The sequence below is a fragment of the Ornithorhynchus anatinus genome, chromosome 5 (assembly GCF_004115215.2).
Source record: "Ornithorhynchus anatinus isolate Pmale09 chromosome 5, mOrnAna1.pri.v4, whole genome shotgun sequence".
NCBI classification, from domain to species: domain Eukaryota; kingdom Metazoa; phylum Chordata; class Mammalia; order Monotremata; family Ornithorhynchidae; genus Ornithorhynchus; species Ornithorhynchus anatinus.
This window is the reverse complement of record NC_041732.1, coordinates 107,603,135-107,625,423: the sequence shown is the minus strand read 5'-3', so window position 1 is coordinate 107,625,423 and position 22,289 is coordinate 107,603,135.

Here is a 22,289-nt window from a genome sequence, read left to right as displayed (position 1 = left end):
AATGTTGGTATTTGTTAAGCGCTTACTATGTGCGGAGCACTGTTCTAAGCGCTGGGGGAGATACAGGGTCAACAGGTTGTCCCACGTGAGGCTCACAGTTAATCCCCATTTTCCAGATGAGGGAACTGAGGCCCAGAGAAGTGAAGTGACTTTCCCACAGTCACACAGCTGACAAGTGGCAGAGGTAGGATTCGAACCCATGACCTCTGACTCTCAAGCCCGGGCTCTTTCCACTGAGTCACGCTGCTTCTCGATGACTAACGGTTATAGAGGTAGTAATAACCTTTCATTTCTCACTGCTACTGATGCTGGTATTTTTTTGTTAGTATTTGTTAAGTGCTTACTATGTGCAGAGCACTGTTCTAAGCGCTGGGGGAGAGACAGGGTAATCAGGTCGTCCCATGTGAGGCTCACAGTTAATCCCCATTTCACAGATGAGGGAACTGAGGCCCAGAGAAGTGAAGTGACTTGCCCAAGGTCACACAGCAGACGTATGGCAAAGGCGGAATTCGAACCCATGACCTTCTGACTCCCAATCCTGTGCTCTGTCCATTAAGCCGAAAAACAGAGGTAGAGATGGGGAAACGAAATGAGTAAAGCATGTTGGGTAAGAGGGAAAGTATTTTCAGCTGAGATCTAAAGTGAATGAAAGCTTCATGAGCAATGTTGAATTTTTACTTTCTTAGAACAATTTTTCATCCCACATATATTTCCCTGTTTCTCCCTACCGGCTACAGTTGAGCCTCCCTCCTCACAGCCCATAATGAGGAATGGAAATTGGGCCTGAGAATCCAGAGACTCAGATTTTAATCCCAACTCTGCCACCGGTCTACTGTATGACCTTGACACTTATCCTTTTGGGGGCTCAATTTCCTCATCTGTTAAATGGCGTGAGATGCTTTTTCACAATGATAATAGAGAAGCAGCGTGGCTCAGTGGAATGAGCACGGGCTTGGGAGTCAGAGGTCATGGGTTCGAATCCCTACTCTGCCACTTGTCAGCTGTGTGACTGTGGGCAAGTCCCTTCACTTCTCGATGCCTCAGTTCCCTCATGTGGAATGGGGATTAAGGCTGTGAGCCTCACGTGGGACAACCTGATTACCCTGTATCTACCCCAGCGCTTAGAACAGTGCTCTGCACATAGTGAGCGCTTAACAAATACCAACATTATTATGATTAATAATAATGACGGTAAACGTGGTATTTGTTAAGCACTTACTATGTGCCAGGCACTGCACTAAGTGCTAGGGTGGATACAAGTCAATTGGGTTGGACACAGTCCCTGTTCTACATGGGACTCACAGTCTTAAACCCCATTTTACAGATGAGGTAACTGAGGCAAAGAGGAAGTGAAGTGACTTACCCATGGTCTCACAGCAGGCACGTAGTGGAGCTAGGATTCGAACCCAGGTCCTTTCGAGTCCCAGGCCCAGGATCTATGCAGTAGGTCACATTGCTTCCCTACCTACCTCTTAGACTGTGAGCTCCATGTGGGCAAGAAACTTGTCTACCAACTTCATTAAATTGTACTCCCTGCAGTATTGAGTAATCGATCATATTTATTGAGCATCTACTATGTTCGGAGGACTGTACTAAGTGCTTCGGAGAGTAAAGTACGAGAGAATTAGCAAACAAGTTCCCAGCCCGAAATGACCTTGCAGTCTAGACAGGGAGACAGACATTAATATGCCTAATTTCTACTATATGATTTAAAAACATGTAGGTAAGTGCTGTGGGCCTGGGGGTGGGATGACTATTAAATGGCCAAAGTTCACAGTGCTTGCTCTGCGCACAGTTAGGGCTCAGTAAATAAAATAGATTGAATGATTGTTATTATTAGGAGAAAACAGATCTCTTTAAAAAAGAAGGAAAAATAACCCAGTCAGAAAAGAGCCAGCCAATTGTTTTTACCATTGATCTATTTTGGGAGACAGTCATTCACATCCCCTAACTCTGTAACAACCTCTCAGGGTCATGCCTGGAGGGTTTCCAGTACACTACCAGTCTCGACTACGGGAGGGAGCGTTCTCAGGGGAAAGAGTCCCGGCTTGGGAGTCAGAGATCATGGGTTCGAATCCATGCTCTGCCACTCGTCAGCTGTGTGACCGTGGGCAAGTCACTTACCTTCTCGGTGCCTCAGATACCTCATCTGGAAAATGGAGATTAAGACTGTGAGCCTCATGTGGGACAACCTGATGACACGGTATCTCCCCCAGCGCTTAGAACGGTGCTCTGCACATAGTAAGCGCTTAACAAATACCAACATTATTATTAAGCAGAGGCAGATCCATTCTACAATGATCCTGGGCAGTGGTTAGCTTGTGGAAGGCCTCCTGCTACAACTCAAAACTCTCCTGTGCCGGGCAGCAGCGGCACGGGAGAGCGTTCAGGAGACTCAAGTTGAATGCGTGGAAGGAGGCGATGATGACCCACTTCTGGATTTTGATGAGGATTTGGACTCTCTGGATCCACTACCAGGACAACTGCAGATGGAGGTGGGTCCTTCTGGGAGAGATTCATTCATTCATTCATATTTATCGAGCGCTTACTATGTGCAGAGCACTGTACTAAGCGCTTGGAATGGACAAACCGGTAACAGATACAGTCCCTGCCCTTCGACGGGCAATGTGTCCGTGGTGTCGCAGTGGGGTCGAGACGACTCGACGGCGTAAGACGAGACAACTCCGGGACTCTGTCCCCCTTCTATTCACCAGTTCTTTATGGACATTTGTTCCTGTTCTTTTTTTCTGTTTTTCTTGACCAACACCCTGATTCCAGGTGCAAGGCACACAAGTCTATTTTCCATTATAAAGGTTGTTAAAGGGAAAAAGGATTCAGATCGTCAGGGGAAGTGTCTCAAAATTCTCAGATGTATCTGCTTCACTGAAGATGGCGAATACCTAAACAGCTCTCAGGCAGAAGGAAACTGTCTATTTAGGGAAACTGTACATGACTGCTTTCTGCCGTATCTCATTGTGTCTGGATCCTAAGACACGCAGTTTGAAAAGAACAATAATAAATAATTCAATAAAATAAAGTCTAAGTTTGGGCCATTCAAAGAGCTTTTCTGTTCCAGACTATAAAGTGTCTGGATCCCGTTTAGACTTTGAGCCCGTCATTGGGCAGGGATTGTCTCCGTTGCCAAATTGTACATTCCAAGGGCTTAGTACCATGCTCTGCACATAGTAAGCGCTCAATAAATACTGGTGAATGAATGAATTGCAAATTCCATGAAAAAAAGCATTTGACTCAATGGAATAGTGCTTACTGAGTGTCTTCTGAGGGTAGGGCTGCTAAGCACATGTGAGAATACAGCAGATTTGAGGGATAATTATGATAATTAAGGTACTTGTTAAGCGCTTACTATGTGCCAAGCACTGTTCTAAGCGCAGGGGTACGTACAAGGTCATCAGGCTGTCCCATGTGGGGCTCACAGTCTTAATCCCCATTTTACAGATGAGGTAACTGAGGCACAGAGAGGTTAAGTGGTTTGCCCACGGTCACAGAGCAGACAAATGGTGGAGCCAGGATTAGAACCCTTGTCCTCTGACTCCCAAAACCGTGCTCTTGCCACTAAGCCATGTTGTTTCTCCAAGCCACGCTGCTTCTCCAATGAACTCAGGTTGTCTAGACCAACAGTCCACTTACTTTTGACATCAGGGTGATCTAGTGGAAAACAAACATAGTAGCAGCAGTGGTAATAATGATAACAATTATGATATAATAAAGGAAATATTAGCTAAGAAATATGCCAAAGTTCACTGTTAGGAAGACTTGCTATGAAGAGCCTGGAAAAGGTCACGAAATGTGCTGAGGTAACTATTACCACAAAAATACAAATTGTCAATTCCGTGGTGTTTCTAGTGACACTATATGGATCTGAAAGCTGGGCAGTGAAAAAACAGGATAGAAAGAACATCAATTCTTTTTAAATGTGGTGTTGGAGAAGGCTTTTGAGAATTCCATGGACTGCCCGAAAAAGAAAAAAAAGGGATTTTAGAGCAAATTAAACCAAAGTGGTCTTTGGAAGGCCAAATGACTCGACTTAGATGAGCATATTTTGGACACATCATCAGGAGGACTAATTCTCTGGAGAAGACACTAATGCTAGGAAAAGTCAACGGAAACCGTGGAAGAGGCAGACCGGCAGCTAGATGGAGAGAGACCATACCAACGATAGCCGAAGAACCGTTAGAGAGGTCGCGGATTATGGCTGGGGGACAAGACGTTCTGGAGAAAGTATGATCATGGAGTCGCTACCAATTGGAAACTACTTGATGGAACTTAATAATAAAGTTTATTAAGCACTTACTACGTGTCAAGCACTGTTCTAAGCACTGGGGTAGAGCGAAGTAAATCGGGTTGGACACAGTCCCAGTCCCATACAGGGCTCTTAATCCCCATTTTCCAGATGAGGTCACTGAGGTCCAGAGAAGTGAAATGACTTGCCCAGAGTCACACAGCAGACAAGTGGCGGGGCCGGGATCAGAACCCACAACCTCTGTCTCCCCAGCCCGGGCTCTTGCCACTGAGCCACGCTGCTTTCCCCTGTTACCGTAGTAACAGTAGTAAGTAACGTTAATGGTAGTGTAGTAGAAGCATTAGCAGCAGGAGCAGTAATAGAACTTGGCAATATAAATAGCAGCGCTTAGAACAGTGCTTTGCACATAGTAAGCCCTTAAATACCATCATTATCATTACTGATAGTAGTAATAGTCATCTATTTGAGCCCTACCGAAAGCTCACCTCCTCCAGGCGGCCTTCCAAGACTGAGCCCTCCCTTTCCCTCTCCTCCTCCTCCCCTCCCCATCGCCCCTACTCCCTCCCACTGTTCTATCCCCTTCCCCTCCCCATAACTCTTGTATATATTTATATATATCATTTATTACTCTTTTATTAATGAAGTATATATACACCTATAATTCTATTTATCTATTTTGTTGGTAGTGATGCCTGACTACTTGTTTTGTTTCGCTGTCTGTCTTCATCTTTTAGACTGTGAGCTCGTTATTGGGCAGGGATCGTCTCTATCTGTTGCCGAATTGTACATTCCAAGTGCTTAGTACAGTGCTCTGCACACAGTAAGCGCTCAATAAATATGATTGAATATGTATTTATATTGCCCGTCCCCTCTAAACTGTGAGCTCATTATGGGCAGGAATGTGTCTGCTTTCATAGCGAAGAGAAGCAGTGTGGCTCAGTGGAAAGATCCTGGGCTTGGGAGTCGGAGGTCTTGGGTTCAAATCCCAGCTCCACCCCTTGTCTGCTGTGTGACTTTGGGCAAGTCACTTCACTTCTCTGTGCCTCAGTGACCTCATCAGTAAAATGGGCATCAAGACTGTGAGCCCCACGAGGGACAACCTGATCATCTTGTATCCTCCCCAGTGCTTAGAACAATGCTTTGCACGTAATAAGCACTTAACAAAATGCCATCATTACTATATTGTACTCTCAAGCATTTAGTACAGTGCTTTGCACACAGTAAGCGCTCAATAAATGTGATGGAATTGAATGAATGAATCATAGTAGCATAGTAGTGATAGACAGAGTAGGGGTAGGATTTATAGCAGTCGTGATAACAGTAATAATCGTAGTAACAGCAGTAGTAATAAAAGCAGTAGCACGAGAAACAGCATGGTGGAGTGGCAAAAGCAAGGGCCTAGAAGTCAGAAGGTCATGGTTCTAATCCCGGCTCCACCACCTGTCTGCTGTATGACCCTGGGCAGGTCACTTGACTTCTCTGTGCCTCAGTGACCTCATCTGTAAAAGGGGGATCGAGACTGTGAGCCCCACATGGGTCAGGGAAACTGTGTCCAACCTGATTTGCTTGTAACCAACCCAGCCCTTAGTACAGTATCTCATGCATAACAAATGACCTAATTATTACCACAATCGTTATTATTAACCCTGATTCTGCCACATGTCTGCTGAAGGACCTTGGACGAGGCACACCAATTCTCTGGGCCTCAGTTACCTCAGCTGTAAAATGGGGATTGATACTGTGCGAACCATGTAGCAAAGGGACTGTGTCCAACCTTACTACCTTATATCTGCCCCAGTGCTTAAAATAGTGCTACTACAATTATTATTATTATTATTAATAGCAGTAGTGTAATAATAGTGGTAATAGTGGTAACAGTAATATTAGCACTAATTGTAGCGGAGTATAGTAATAATAATGGTATTTGTTAAGTGCTTACTATGTGCCAAGCACTGTTCTAAGTGCTGGGTTAGATACAAGGTTGTCGCACGTGGGGCTCACAGTCTTCATCCCCATTTTACAGATGAGGGAACTGAGGCAGAGAGATAAGTGACTTGCCCACAGTCACAAGCTGACAAGTGGCAGAGCTGGGATTCGAACCCATGACCTCTGACTCCCAATCCCGTGCTCAGACACATTCCCGGCCCATGATGAATTTACAGTCTAGTGGGGGAGACAGATGTTAATATAAATAAATAAATAATAGAGAAGTACCTAAGTGCTAGGAGCGGAGGGAGGAAGGAATAAAGGGAGCAAATCCAAATGTCTCACAAGGGAGTGGGAGAGGAGGAAATAAGGGATAAATCAGGAAGGCTGCTTGGAGAAGATACACTTTTATAAAGTTTATGAAGGTGAAGAAAAAGATCATCTATCAGACGTGAAGGAGGAAGGAGTTGCAGCTCAGAGGCAGGACGGGAGAGAGGTCAGCAGCGAGAGAGATGAGATCGAGATACGGTGAGTAGGTTGACACTCTGCGCGTTATAAGCGTTCAATAAATACTACTGAATGAATTAGAGGAGTGAAGTGTGAGAATTGGGTTGGAGTAGGAGAGTAGTAAGATGAAGTGGAAGGGGAAAGGTGAATGAGTGCTTTGAAGTTCAGTTTGATGTGGAGGTCAATGGGCAACCCCTGAAAGTGTTTCTTTTTTTAAGGGTATTGGTTAAGTGCTCACTATGTGCCAAGCACTTTAATAAACCCTGAGGTAGATATAATCTAATCAGGTTGGATGTTAGTTTTACCAACGTGCAGGGGAGTGGCACATACACACACTCACTCCACCGAGGGTCCGGTACCAGTCTGTGGTCAAAGGAGGCCATTCTGCCGACGCTTCTTCTTCTGCTTTTATGTGCTGCTGCCTTCTGTTGCTCTCAACGGGCTTCCTTCTTGCTTCTCTGCAGTCTTCTGCTCCTCTGCTGCTTCCTCTGTGACTGCCTCCTCACGATTCAAGATGAGCACTTTTGGACTGCCTTAGATGATGCAGCTGGGACCCATGACTGGGTAGAACAGGGAGATAAAGGCCCATCTTACTCTATGCCCCGCCAGGCCCACAATCACCTGCCCTCAAGTAGAGCTCATCAGTTCCTTTGCAAAAACCTCTTCCTTCTTGTGGTTGGCGGGATCACAAACAGTCACTATCAAGGCAGTTGGTTGTGGGCTCACCACAGTTGGATCAGTATAACAGCAGTTTGGATGGAGAGGAAAGGGCGGATTTTAGCAACGGCAGGAAGGTTGAACTGCCGGGATCTGGTGACAGATTGACTACGTGGGTTGGACGAGGGACGTGAGTTGAGGATAATGCTAAGGTTATGGGCTTGGGAGACAGGAAGGGTGGTGGTGCCATCTACAGTAATGAGAAAGTCAGGGGGAGGATAGTGTTTGGGTGGGAAGGTGAAGAGTTCTATTTTGGATATGATAAATTTAACGTGTTGGTGGGACATCCAAATAGGGATGTTCTGAAGGCAGGAGGAAATATGGAACCGCAGAGAAGGAGAGGGATTGGGGCTGGGGGTGGAGATTTGGGAATCATCCACATAGAGATGGAGGTTGAAGGCATGGGAGAAAATGAGTTCTCCAAGGGAGTGGGTGTAAATGGAGAATAAAAGGGGAGCCCAAACTGAACCTTGAGGGACCCTTTCAGTTAGGGGGTGGGCGGGCAAGAGGAGGCTAGGAAAGAACCTGAGAATGAACAGCTAGAGAGAAAGGAGGAAAATCAGGAGAGGACAGTGTCTTTGAAGTCAAGGTGCAATAATGTTTCCGGGAAAAGGGGGCGGTCATCAGAGGCAAAGGCAGTAAAGAGGCTGAGAAGAATTAGGTTAGAATAGAGATCATTAGATTTGTTAAGCGGGGGATCATCGGTGAGCTTTGACAGCACGTTTTTTGTGGAGTGCAGGGGCAGAAGCAAGATTGGAGGTGGTCAAGAAGAGGATTGGAGGAGAGAAAATGGAGACAGGGAGTATAGACAACTTGCTCAAGGAGGGAGAGGAATGGTAGGAGGGAGATGGGGTGATAACTGGAGGGAGCTGTAGGGTCAAGGGAGGGTTTTGTTTAGAATGGGGAGACATTGGCACGTTTGAAAGCGGTAGGGAAAAGGCCATTGAGGAGTGAAGAGTTAATGGAAGACAGGGCAGGAAGGAAGGGGCAAGCCTTTTGATAAGGTTCAAAGACAGAGGGTCAGAGGCACAGGTGGAGGGGCTAGATTTTGAGGGGGGTGGGAGATTGCTTCTGAGATACTGTTGGGAAAGATTGGAAAATAGAGGAAGGAGCAGAAAGTGAGAAGGAATGGAGAGGAGCAGGGGAGATTTTAGGTTGATCATAATATAGTATAATAGCAGTCTCCCCCCCCCCACCCGTTGGTCAGATCATTTATCCATGAAAACATGTGGTCCTCCTCTCCCGATTCCTCAAGAGCTCATATGGGTTCACCTCTGCAACAGAAACTCCTCATAATCAGCTTAAAGCACTCAATCAGCTTGCCCCCTCCTACTCTCACTGATTCACTACCTCAGCTCAACTGGAACTCTTCTCTAACACCAACGTACTCATCGTATCACTATCAAGTCTGTCTCGCCATCAGATCTTTGCCCACCTCCTCTTGCTGGACTGGAATTCCTTCCCATTCATTCATTGATGATGATGATGATGGTATTTGTTAAGCACTTACTATGTGCCAAGCACTGTTCTAGGCGCTGGGGTAGATATAAGGAGGTTATCCCACGTGGGGCTCACAGTCTTAATCCCCATTTTACAGATGTGATAACAAGCACAGAAAAGTGAAGTGATTTGCCCAAAGTCACACAGCTGAAAAGTGGCGGAGCAGAGATTAGAACCCACCACCTCCAACTCCCAAGCCTGGACTCTTTCTACTAAGTCATGCTGCTTCATTCATTCAATTGTATTTATTGAGTGCTTACTGCGTGCGGAGCACTGTAGTGAGAGCTTGAAAAGTACAATACAGAAATAAAGAGAGACAATCCCTGCCCACAACAGGCTCAAAATCTAGAGGCGGGAAAACAGACATCAATACAAGAAAACAGGCATTAATACAAATAAAAAGAATCATAGATATATACATAAATTCATAAGCGCTGTGGGATGGGGAGGGGGGAAGGGCAAAGGGAGTGAGTCTTGGGGAAGAAGCAAAATAAGGAAAATGAGGGCTCAGTCAGGGAAAGCCTCTTGGAGGAGATGTGACAGTAAAAATGGATGATCTTAATATAACAGAGTTGGTGGACACAAGCTCTCCCTACAATGGGTTTTCAGTCTAGAGGGTGAGATAGGTATTAAAATGAATTACGATATGTACATATAAGTTGTGGGGCCGAGGGTGGGGCGAATGAAGGGTGCTAATCCAATTGCAAGGGTGAGGAGGAAGGAAGAGTGAGTAGGGGAAATGAGAGCTTAGTTGGGGAAGGCCTGTTGGAGATGTGCTTTTCATTATGCTTGGAAGGTAGGGAGGGCAGCGATCTGTTGGATACGAAAGGGAAGGGAGTTCGAAGCCACAAAACATGACCAAAGGGTCGGCGGTGAGATAGACGAGATCAAGGTACAGAAGGGAAGTTAGCAAGCTGGGCTGTAGATTGGTAAGATAGGAGGGGGCAGGGTGATGGAGTGCTTTAAAGCCAAGGATAAGTTTCTTTTTGATGCAGAGGTGGATGGGCAACCACTACAGGTTCCCAAGCCGTGGGGAAACAAGGATGGAATATTTTTTACAGAAAAATGATCCTGGCTGCAAAGTCAAATTTGACCTGGGGAGACATGAGACAGTGAGATCAGCAAAGGAGGCTGATCCAGTAGTCGAAAGGGATGTGTTAAGTGCTTTGATAAGCGTTCTAGCATTTTGGATGGAGAGGGAAGGGTGGATTTTAGCAACATGGTGAAGGTTGAACCTGCAGTATTTGATGGCCAATTGTAAGCACCGGTTGAATAACAGGGGTGAACCGAAGATAGTAGCCTTACCCTTTAAGTCTGGCTGGCAGGGTTCTTTGGCTTTCTGGGTTCCAGAATGTTACCAGAAAATCTAACTCTTGTGGCCGAGACCTTCTGTAACATCCCCCCGAGAGCATAGACCTGGTGGATAGAGTCTGGGCCTGGATGTCAGAAGGATGTGAGCTCTAATTCCGACTCCACTGCTGCTGGGTGACCTTGGGCAAGTCATTTCGTGTCTCTGGTCCTCGGTTAGCTCATCTATAAAATGGGGATTAAGACTGTGTTTCATATGTGCAACAGGGACTGTGTCCAACCTGCTTAACTTGTATGGACTCCAGCGCTTAGTACAGTGCCTGGCACATAGTCAGTGCTTAACAAATGCCATTAAAAAAGAAATAAACTGAGCCCCATGGTTGGCAGAACAATAATTTTTATTGCTCCATCCCTGCCCAGACTTTGCGTGCATCCGGAAGGGAGCTGCTTCCCGAGTTAACCACCGAAGGGAACTTCTAAGCCTGACCTGAAGAGGGGAGATGACATGACCCTGGTTGGATTATTCTGTTATTTATTCATCTGATTTTATTTACTGGGCACTTACTGTGTGCTACTCTGTACTAGTGCTTGGGAGAGGACAACATAACAATAAACAGATATATTCCCACCCCACAACAACCTTGCAAACTCCTAACCCACCCCTTCCATGATGGAGTGGTGGGTCATGGATTTTTTTCCAAATTGTTTCCCCTACTTACCAAAGAAGCAGGATGTGGTGAGGTATGCAGCTCCCAGGGCGATAGGATGACTCACCTTGGGTGACTTAACTTCCCATGTTTGGTTTTTTTATGCTATTTGTTAAGTGCTTACTATATGTCAAACACTTTTCTAAGCGCTGCAGTAGGTACAAATCAAGTAGGTCAGACAGAGTCCCTGTCCAGCAGAGGGCTGACGGTCGGAAATAGGAGGGAGTTTGTATCTTTTCACAGGAGTTCATTTATTCACTCAATTGTATTTATTGAGTGCTTACTGTGTGAAGAACACTGTACTAAGCGCTTGACTTCTCACGTCTATTGCAAACCTGGATTTTTCCTCTTACACATAGCCTTATCATCTAGTTTGCACACTTACCTCTCTCTCTGTCCTTCCCCCTGCATACATCTTACCTACATTCCCTGGTTTTCATCTTACAACCTGGCCTCTTGCCTTACATTCTAGAACTCTACTGGGACACCGTCATTCCACCTCCTTTCAGCCATGGTCACCTTACCTCCAGTAGCAGTGATAATAATAATAATAATTATGGTATTCATTAAGTGCTTATCTGTGCCAGGAAATGTACTAAGCGCTGGGATGGATACAAGCAATTCGTGCTGGACACAATCCTTGTCCCATGTGGGGCTCACAGTCTCAATCCTCATTTCAGGCAAGTTGCAGGGCTGGGAGCAGAACCCACCACCTTCTTTCTCCCAGGCCCATACTCTATCCACTTCACCAGGCTGCTTCCCCACTATGGCATGATCAGGTTTTTGGAACAGGGAAGGGTGAAGGCTTCTTCAGTAGAGGGAATCATTGTTTCATAAATCAGAGCTGGAGTGGGAGAGTTCAAGAAAGCACAGCTTTGTCCTGTCAATTACGTTTCCATTAATGACCTTATTGGTAGCACTGGTCATTAATGAGCCTCACTTATTCCCATGAAATTCAAGATGCTGAACAATAAAGTCTTCATTGTAATATCAAATGTACAATTTATGAGTTATATTAAAAATTTTAAGTGTTTGATACAAAATATAATATGCTCTCAATTATCTTTCCTAGTGTGTTACTGTGATAATCATGTAAAGGATTAAACTCTAGAAAGGCTACCCATAAAAAGATCCAACACTCCTAAAAAAAATGAGCAATTCTGAGCCCTCTCCTTTCAGAAGTCTCCAGGATAATTGCAGGGCCTGTAAAAGCCACCTGAATTTCTCCAATAGTCAGAACAAGAGTCACTTGGGGGAAATCCAGGCTAAGCTCATTTCCAGATCAGTCAACGACTTCTTTGCAGGAAGAGAAATTCCGGATGATTCTGGAGGGTCTGTCTGAGTGGTGGTGGAGTGTGTGAGAGCGTGTGAGGATGGGTGAGGGTGTGAGAAAGGAGCAAAAGAGGGTATGAGAGACGGTGAGTGTGTGTCACGGTGTAAGGTTACAAGAGGAGCAGGTGGAAAATAGCAGGGACACAGATATCAGACCCCTGTCATGGAGATTCAGGTACTAGGCCAGCCAGGAGAATGCACCAATCACAAAGTGATTATATAAATGATAGATATTTTCTGGAGATGAACATTAAGTAATATTTTGATCTTGTGAGAAAAAATTTGCCATTACTGATTGCCTTTCCACTGTGATGGACTCCAAGCTCTACTTGCCTCCATGAGACCAGCACAGTTTGATGACTGTTGGATTCCAGTTGGTAGTTGGAAAAACTGTTTTGGTCTCTTTGGCTTACATGGTAAATATCATTCTGCAACTACTATGGTTTCATATTTTAAAAACAGGAAATGCCAGTGTCTAGGGAGCCAAAGATAATTTAGTCTAGGTCGATAGACCAATTAGAAACAATAGTGACATTTTCACTCAGTGATTTCTGGCCACGAGGTCTTTTCCACATCATCTGGATTCAGCTGAATTAACTTCCAAACGAGAATTCCAACCTCATTTCAGGCAATGGCACCCCTCTGTATACTTTCCAATTCCTAGTATTTGTGCTTCTCCCACTGTCTCCATCTAAAACCCAACACTAGACAAAAATGGCTAATTATCTTATTTCCCATGAGACAATCCTAGCCCTGATAAAGGCTATGGAGCCCTGAGAGGAGGGAAACTTGCTCAGAAGACACAGGAAGACATTAATAAGGGGAAATGGAAGCTATTTCGATGTGCTGCCTTGTTATCCAATGAAAAATGCCTATGAAAGGTCACTGTAGTGTCAAAGCATTGAAAATGAGAAAAGTTGGGAGATGAATGGGGGAGGTGAGGAGACTTTCCAAAAATAGGGAGTTCCATGACAGTTAGAAATGCTGCGCTGTTCACAGATACAATACAACCTTTAATTATTTGGATATGGGCTCCGGGAGAGAGGGGAAAGAAAGTTGTCTCTTTTTCACTCGCGTGTTTACCTTCTCCTGTTTCTCTCTCATTACCGTGTCACGTTGGAAGTCAGGAAACTATTGTCAATAAACCTTCCCCATCCCACCCCCAAGAACTGCGAACTGGGTCATTCAAGATGAGAGAAGTAGAACTGGCAGAGTCTACAAGGAAAAGACAAGGTTATGAAATGGATATATCCTCCTTCTGTTGATTACAGATGTTTACAAACACCTCATTGCATACCTTAAAAGTAAAAAACGTGAATGATGAGCATTCATGTGTACTAGTAAAGGGAATTATTAAATGACAATTGTGCGCAGAACATTCTCTTAGCTGTCTGCCGGGACTATGAAACAACACTAGATGAACATATACTATAGATGAACTACTATCAATCAATTGTATTTATTGAACACTTACTATGTGCAAAGCAATGTACTTAGCACTCGGGAGAGTACTGAAATCAATCAGATGAATTATTTATTATGTGCCAAGCATATAAAGAAGCAGCATGGCCCCTAGTGGATACAGCGCTGACCTGTGAGGCAGAAGGAACTGGATTCTAATTCCATCTCCTCCACCTGTCTGCTGTGTGACCTTGGGCAAGTCACTTAACTTTTCTGTGCTTCAGTTATCTCAGCTGTAAAATGGGGATGAAGATGGTGAACCCCGTGAAGGACATGGACTGTATTCAACCGGATTAGCTTTTATCTACCCCAGAGTTTACTATGCCTAGAGCATACTAAGCACTTAAAGATACCATTAATGCCATAAAAATAGAATTATTCAAACTGCTAGGGTAGATATACTACAATCAGTTCAGAGTCCCCGTCTCAATCAGTCAATTAGTGTTATTTATTGGGTGCTTATTGTGTGCAGAGAACACTACTAAACGCTTGGGAAGTACAATGCAACAGAATATTTTTATTGTACTGGGAAGCAGCGTGGCCTAATGGAAAGAGCACAGGCTGGGGAATCAGAGGACCTGGGTTCTAATCCCGTAACTTCCACTGGTCTCCTGAGAGACCTTGGGCAAAAAATCACTTCTCTTCTCCGGTCCTCAGTTATCTCATCTGTAAAATGGGGATTGAGACTGTGAGCCCCATGTGGGTCAGGGACTGTGTCCAACCCAGTTATCTTGCATCTACCCCAGGCCCACGTGAACTCATGAGGGAAATGGATTGAGTCCAAACTGATTAGCTTGTATCTACCCCAGTGTTTACTATAGTGCCTGGTACATAGTAATGGCTTAAATAATACCATAAAAGAAAAGAAAAAGAAAAACACAGGGTTTTCTTATATGAAGCTCACAATCAAAAGGAAAGGGAGAAGAGGTATTTAATCCTCACTTTTACAGATGAGGAAGCTGAGGCCCAAAGAAATTTAGCCCCTTGTCCATGATTACACAGTGACTAAGTGGCAAATTCAGGATTAGACATCAGGTCTCCTGTTTCCCATTCCCATGCTCTTCCTACTAGACGACTTGGACATTCTCCCTGCTTACATATATATTTCTCCAAATGGAGATTCAATTATTCATTTTGATTACATAGTACTAAATATTTTTATGTCCACATTTCCCATCTGCGTGCAAGTTCCTAGTGGAAAGGGAATGTGTCACTTGCTTGTTTTCTACTTCACAAGTACTTAGTACGGGCACTGCACCATGAAAGTCCTCAATAAAGGCTGCTATTACTCTCTAGGATGCATACCCAAATGAACGATTAACGGACACGGTCTTAAAGAATAAATTGTTCTAGACACAAGGTGTCTTTATCAATGCCTCAGAGGTCACAAAATTGGAAAACCTAGTTCAAAACTGAAGAAGTGACCAAAATAAACTATTCCAATTAGTTGGCGAGCCTAAGACATCAAAATTTCCTCTTGCATTCGGTCACTGTCCCTTGTTGGACTTTGAGGTAATTTTGGAGTTTAAATCATGACACTTTTAACCTTTTTCTAAATCGGTGAGTGAGGTTAACAACTAAAACACCCTTAATTGGACGTATCTGAGAAAGGGGGAAAGTTCAGTTGATATTCCTCATTTTATAGTTGGAAGGAGTTGTTTCTAACAGAAAAAATCTTCTGTGCTGCTTAAAGCAGGATGCATGTGTTTCATTTAAAAGCTTACAGGATTTGTTGTTGCATTCTGGTTGATTTTAATTGCTTTTCTAGATGAAGCTTTCTTTTTGGGATTCTCTATAGGCATTGGCTCTAATTTGACTGGGATTAAGTATTTTAGGTACCATCACTGGTTTTTTTTTAAATCAATGTATTTTAAATACTTTAAGGTACACAACGAAATCTACTCTTTATCAGTTTTTCAGGTCTGATTTTCAATGTTCCACCCTTAGACTCTAGCAGTGATGCATCCTTAAATAAATAAAAGTTTTTCAAAACTTGATCAATAAATTTATTCACTGTTTTTTCTCCCTTTCAAATCCTCACAGCCTTTGGGAATGAGTTCATTCCGTATACAGAATCAAATGCCTATCTTAATTTCCTGGATATTTCATCGAAATTCAGGTTTACTTAACTGGAGTCATCTGGGTTTTTGTGTTAACTTGACCTATGAGAGAGTTATCAACATATTCTTTCTTTCTTTAAAATTTGTATTTAAGTGCTTAGTATGTGCGAAGTGCTGTGTTAACCTCTGGGATAAATAGAAGCTAACAGGTTTGACACAGTCCATGTCTCACAGGCAGCTCACAGTCTTAATCCCCATTTTACAAATGAGTTAACTGAGGCACAGGGAAGTCAAGTGACTTGCTCAAGGTCACACATTAGACAAGTGGCAGATCCGGGATTGGAACCTAAAACCTAAACGGGATTGGCCAGTGCTTTATCAACTAGATTTTGCTGTTACTCTTTTCTAAACTCCTGCCACCTATATCATAATGTTGGGGAGGGAAATTAATGCTTAAGTGGCTACAAAAACTTCTCAGTATATTGTAGTGGCAGATTTAAGGAGTTCCTTAGTGAAGGATTTTAATGGTATTTCTCATGCATTTACTGTGTGCCAAGCACTGTATTAAGTGCTGGGGTCGATAATAATAATAATAATGTTGGTATTTGTTAAGTGCTTACTATGTGCCGAGCACTGTTCTAAGCTCTGGGGTAGACATAGGGGAATCAGGTTGTCCCACGTGGGGCTCACAGTCTTGATCCCCATTTTACAGATGAGGGAACTGAGGCACAGAGAAGTTAAGCGACTTGCCCACAGTCACACAGCTGACAAGTGGCAGAGCTGGGATTCGAACTCATGAGCCCTGACTCCAAAGCCCGTGCTCTTTCCACTGAGCCACGCTGATATGAGATGATCAGGTCAGACACAGTTCCTGTCCCACAGCCTAAATTGAAGGGAGTAAGATTTAATCTCCATTATACAAATGAGGACCAGAAAAGTGAAACGACTTGACCACGGTCGCACAGCAGACCAGTGAAGCAGCTGAGATTAGAATCCAGGTCCGCTGATTCTCAGACCCTCGCTCTTTCCACTAGGTCATGCTGCTTCCTTACTTTTTTAGCTAGATTTCAAGCCCACTGAAGCAATCAAACAATAGTATTACTCCCCATCACCTTGCCCCTTCCTACCTCTCCTCCCTTCTCTCTTTCTACCGCCCACCCCGCACGCTCCGCTCCTCTGCCGCCCACCTCCTCACCGTCCCTCGCTCTCGCCCATCCCGCCATCGACCCCCGGGCCACGTCCTCCCTCGGTCCCGGAACGCCCTCCCTCCTCACCTCCGCCAAACTGATTCTCTTTCCCTCTTCAAAACCCTACTTAAAACTCACCTCCTCCAAGAGGCCTTTCCAGACTGAGCTCCTCTTCTCCCTCTACTCCCTCTACCGTCCCCCCTTCACCTCTCCGCAGCTTAACCCTCTTTTTCCCCTTTTCCCTCTGCTCCTCCCCCTCTCCCTTCCCATCCCCTCAGCACTGTACTCGTCTGCTCGACTGTATATATTTCCATTATCCTATTTATTTTGTTAATGAAATGTACATCCCCTCAATTCTATTTAATCGCCATTGTTTTTACGAGATGTTCTTCCCCTCGACTCTATTTATTGCCATTGTTCTCGTCTGTCCGTCTCCCCCGATCAGACCGTAAGCCCGTCAAACGGCAGGGACCGTCTCTATCTGTTGCCCACTTGTTCATTCCAAGCGCTTAGTACAGTGCTCTGCACATAGTATGCGCTCAATAAATACTATTGAATGAATGAATGAATAGTATTTTCTGTGTGGCAGCTATATGTGCAACACAGTACTAAATACTTGGGAGTTTCCTTTCTCTTTCTCCTTTGAGGTAAAACAGGGTTTTGATGTGGGCTTTGGACTCAGAGGACCTGGGTTCTAATCCCGATCTTGTAATTTGCCTGCTGGGTGATCTTGGGCAACTCATTTAACTTCTCTGCGCCTCAGTTTCCTCAACTGTAAAATAGGAAGTCATACCTGTTCTCCCTCCTACTTTGAGGCTGTGTCCAAACGGACTAACTTTTATCTACCCCAGCGCGTAGTTTTTGGCCCTTAATAAGTACTTAACAAAGCACTTACTGAAAAATAGGTATAGAACAACTCAACATATTCTATGATTCTTTGGATGAGACTACCACAAAGGATCTGAGAGCTGGTGTCAGAACATACTTCCAATCCCCCTTGAGACTTTTCCAATAACAGACCGTGATTTTCAGTGGAAGTCTTTCAAGGAATCATTAGATCTCATCGTATGCCCTTCTGTGGAACATGACACAAAAAGGTACACAAGTAATCACATCTTGTTTCAGAGACTCAACCCAACCCCGGCCTGATAAAAAGTGGGGCTTAGTAGAGACAGTGGAAAGAACACAGGCCCGGGTGTCAGAGGACCTGAGTTCAATTCCTGTCTTTGCCCGTCTTCTGTCCTATGACCTTGGCCGATTCTCTTAAATTCTCGGTGCTTCAGTCTCTTCATCTGCAAAATAGGATTCAATTTGTTTTTTCCCTTCTGCTTAGACTCTGAGCCCTATGTGGGACAGGAACTGTGTCTGATTTGAATACAGTACTCAGAACAGTTCTTGGCACTTAGTAAGTACATCCAGTGGTTGCCTATCTACCTCCGCACAAAACAAAAACTTCTCACTCTAGGCTTCAAGGCTGTCCATCACCTTGCCCCTTCCTACCTCTCCTCCCTTCTCTCTTTCTACCGCCCACCCCGCACGTTCCACTCCTCTGCCGCCCACCTCCTCACAATCCCCCGTTCTCACCTATCCCGCCGTCGACCCCCGGGCCACGTCCTCCCGCGATCCCGGAACGTCCTCCCTCCTCACCTCCGCCAAACTAATTCTCTTCCCCTCTTCAAAACCCTACTTAGAGCTCACCTCCTCCAAGAGGCCTTCCCAGACTGAGCTCCCCTTTTCCCTCTGCTCCCTCTACCCCGCCTCACCTCTCCGCAGCTAAACCCTCTTCTCCCGCTCTTTCCCTCTGCTCCTCTCCCTCTCCCGTCCCATCCCTTCAGCACCGTACTCATCCGCTCAACTGTATACATCTTCATCACCCTATTTATTTTGTTAATGAGATGTACATCACCCTGATTCTATTTATCTGCTATTGTTTTAATGAGATGTTCTTCCCCTCGATTCTATTTATTGCCATTGTTCTCGTCTGTCCGTCTCCCCCGATCAGACCGTAAGCCCGTCAAAGGGCGGGGACCGTCTCTTATCTGTTACCGATTTGTACATTCCAAGCACTTAGTACAGTGCTCTGCACATAGTAAGCGCTCAATAAATACTATTGAATGAATGAATGAAAGTGCTGAAAGCAACAGGATGGCCTAGTGGAAAGGGCACAGGCCAGGGAGTCGGAAGGCCTGGTATCTAATCCTGACTCTGACACTTGTCTCATCTGTGATCCTGGGCAAGTCAATTCACTTCTCTGTGCCTCGTTAACCTCATCTAAAAAATGGAGATTAAAGATTGTGAGCCCCATATGGGACAGAAACTGTGTCCAACTCAATTTTCTTGTATCCATCCCAGCGCTTAGTTCAGTTCTCGGCATATAGTAAGTGTTTAACAAATGCCACTGTTATTATGCCACTATTATCATTATTATTAGCAGACCCACTTGGGATATTAGCCCCTTATGGGACCTGATTAGCTTGTATCTATCTTAGTGCTCAGTTGAGTGCTTGGTACATAGTAAGTAGTTACAAAATACCGCAATTATCATTATTACCCATGATTCATAATTCATCCAATCATATTTATTGAGCACTTATTGCGTGCAAAGCGCTGGACTGAGTGCTTGAGAGAGTACAATAGAACAATCAACAAGCCTGTTCTCTGCCCACGGTGAGCTCACAGTACGATAACGATAATAAAATACTAATGATAAGGGCTTGCTGCATGGGTCCAATGGAAAGAACTTCTGCTCTGGCAATGTTTAGACCTGAGTTCTCTTTCCATCCCAGATCTGCCTGGAACTTGTGTTTCAGAAGTTGCCGCGCTCCTTTCCGTCCACGCTCTCAGTCAGTCAGTCAGTTGATTGTATTTATTGAGCACTAACTGTGTGCAAAGCACTGTGCTAAGCGCTTGGAGAGTACAATAGGACACTCTTTGGTTGAATCTGGTGCCCGGAGGCTAGGAACAAGAAAACGTGAATGGCATGGGGCAAGCTTCTAGTACTGCCATCAGTTCCTTCATTCATTTGGTCAATCTTAATAATAATAATAATGTTGGTATTTGTTAAGCGCTTATTATGTGCAGAGCACTGTTCTAAGCGCGGGGGAGATACAGGGTAATCAGGTTGTCCCACTTGAGGCTCACAGTTAATCCCCATTTTACAGATGAGGTCACTGGGGCACAGAGAAGTAAAGTGACTTGCCCATGGTCACACAGCTGACGAGTGGCAGAGCCGGGATTCGAACCCATGACCTCTGGCTCCCAAGCCCGGGCTCTTTCCGCTGAGCCTCGCTGCTTCCTACTGAGTGCTTACCGTGTGCAAGACATTGCACTAAGCGATTGGCAGAGTTCAATATGAAAATAACAACAATAATAATGATCTGACAATAAACAGACACATTCCCTGACCAAAAAGAGCTCTGCTCAGGGCCTCGGGCCTGAAGATTCAGATCGGGCCTTGTTCACAGTGCCGAGACTCCATAATCACCCATCGTGGTATCCCAAAGAGAGCTGAGGTTAATGTTTCAGAGCACCGATGGGAGGTTTTCCACATAACCCTAGATTTTTATGGGCTACATAGAACTAGGTGAGGTCCCCAGCTTCTACTGCTTTGGCAGCGGACTCTCATTCATTCAATCAATCGTATTTATTGTGCGCTTAGAGTGTGCAGAGCGCTGTACTAAGCGATCGGAAAGTACAATTTGGCAACTGATAGAGAATCCCTACCCAACAGTGGACTCACAGTCTAGAAGGGGGAGACAGACAACGAAACAGAGCAAGTAGAGAGGCAACAATAGCATCAAAGTAGATAAATGGAATTATAGATCTATACACATCATTAATAAAATAAATAGAATTATAAATATGTACAAATATATGCAAGTGCTGTGGGGTGGGGAAGGGGGCAGACCAGACGGAAGGAGTAGGGGTGAAGGGGAGGGGAAGAGGAGCAAAGGAAAAGGGGGGCTCAGTGTGGGAAGGCCTCCTGGAGGAGGGGAGTTCTCAGTAGGGCCTTGAAGGGGGGAAGAGAGCTAATTTGGTGAATGCGAGGAGGGAGGACATTCCAGGCCCGCAGTAGGATGTGGATCAGGGGTCGATGGCGAGACAGGCGAGAACGAGACCCAGTGAGGAGGTTAGCAGTGGCAGAGGAGCCGAGAGTGGGGGCTGGGCTGTAGGCGAAGAGAAGGGAGGTGAGGTAGGAGGGGGCAAGGGGATGGAGAACTTTGAAGCCAATAGTGAGGAGTTTTTGCTTCGTGCAAAGGTTGATAGGCGGCCACTGGAGGTTTTTGAGGAGGTGAGGGGCATGCCCAGAGCATTTCAATAGAAAGATAATCTGGGCAGCAGAGTGAAGTATAGACTGAAGTGGGGAGAGACAGGAGGATGGGTGATCAGAAAGGAGGCTGATGCAGTCATCCAGTCAGGATATTATGAGACTGTACCGACAAGGTAGTGGTCTGGATGGAGAGGAAAGGCCAGATATTGGTGATGTTGTGAAGGTGAAAATGGCAATTATGGTGACAGATTGGATGTGGGGGGTGAATGAGGAAGCAGAGTCAAGAATGACAGCAAAGTTGAGGGTTAGTGAGATGAGAAGGATGATCGGGCCGTCCGCATTGATGGGAAAGTCAGGGAGAAGACAGGGTTTGGAAGGGAAGATGAGGAGCTCGGTCTTAGACATGTTGAGTTTTAGGTGGTGGGCAGACAGCCAGGTGGAGATGTCCCGGAGGCAGGAGGAGATACGAGCCTGGAGGGAGGGAGGGGGAGAGAACAGGGGAGGAGATGTAGATCTGGGTGTCATCTGCGGAAAGATGATAGTTGAAAGCCGTGGGAGTGAATGAGTTCACCGGGGGAGTGAGAAAAATGTGACAGAAACACGCAAATTGATAAATGCATAAACAATCATATAACCCAACTATTCTCAGTTACCATTTTGCCGTTGCCGTCGGGAGAACATGTTAAATTTAGGACTGAAGCTAGATGGAGTTTTAGAGCATTAAACATATCGACAGTCCATTTGACAGCTTAATTAGAAGCAAAATAACATTCTTGGATACAAAGATACTCACGCTGTTTATCTCACCAATAGCCAGGATCTTTTCTTTGGAGAGCATCACTTGGTCTGACCTAGGTTTGAAAAATGAGTTTTTTATTAGTAATGCTCAAAACCATTACTTTCTTTAGTAATAAATTCTACAGCACAAAACAGAAAAAGAAAACAGGATACCAAGAGCAGCAGCGGTAAGAAATAGCAGTAGTAAACTGTAAACTGTAAGGTCTAGACTGCAAGCTCATTAGGGGCAGGGAATGTGTCTGTTTTTATTTTGTT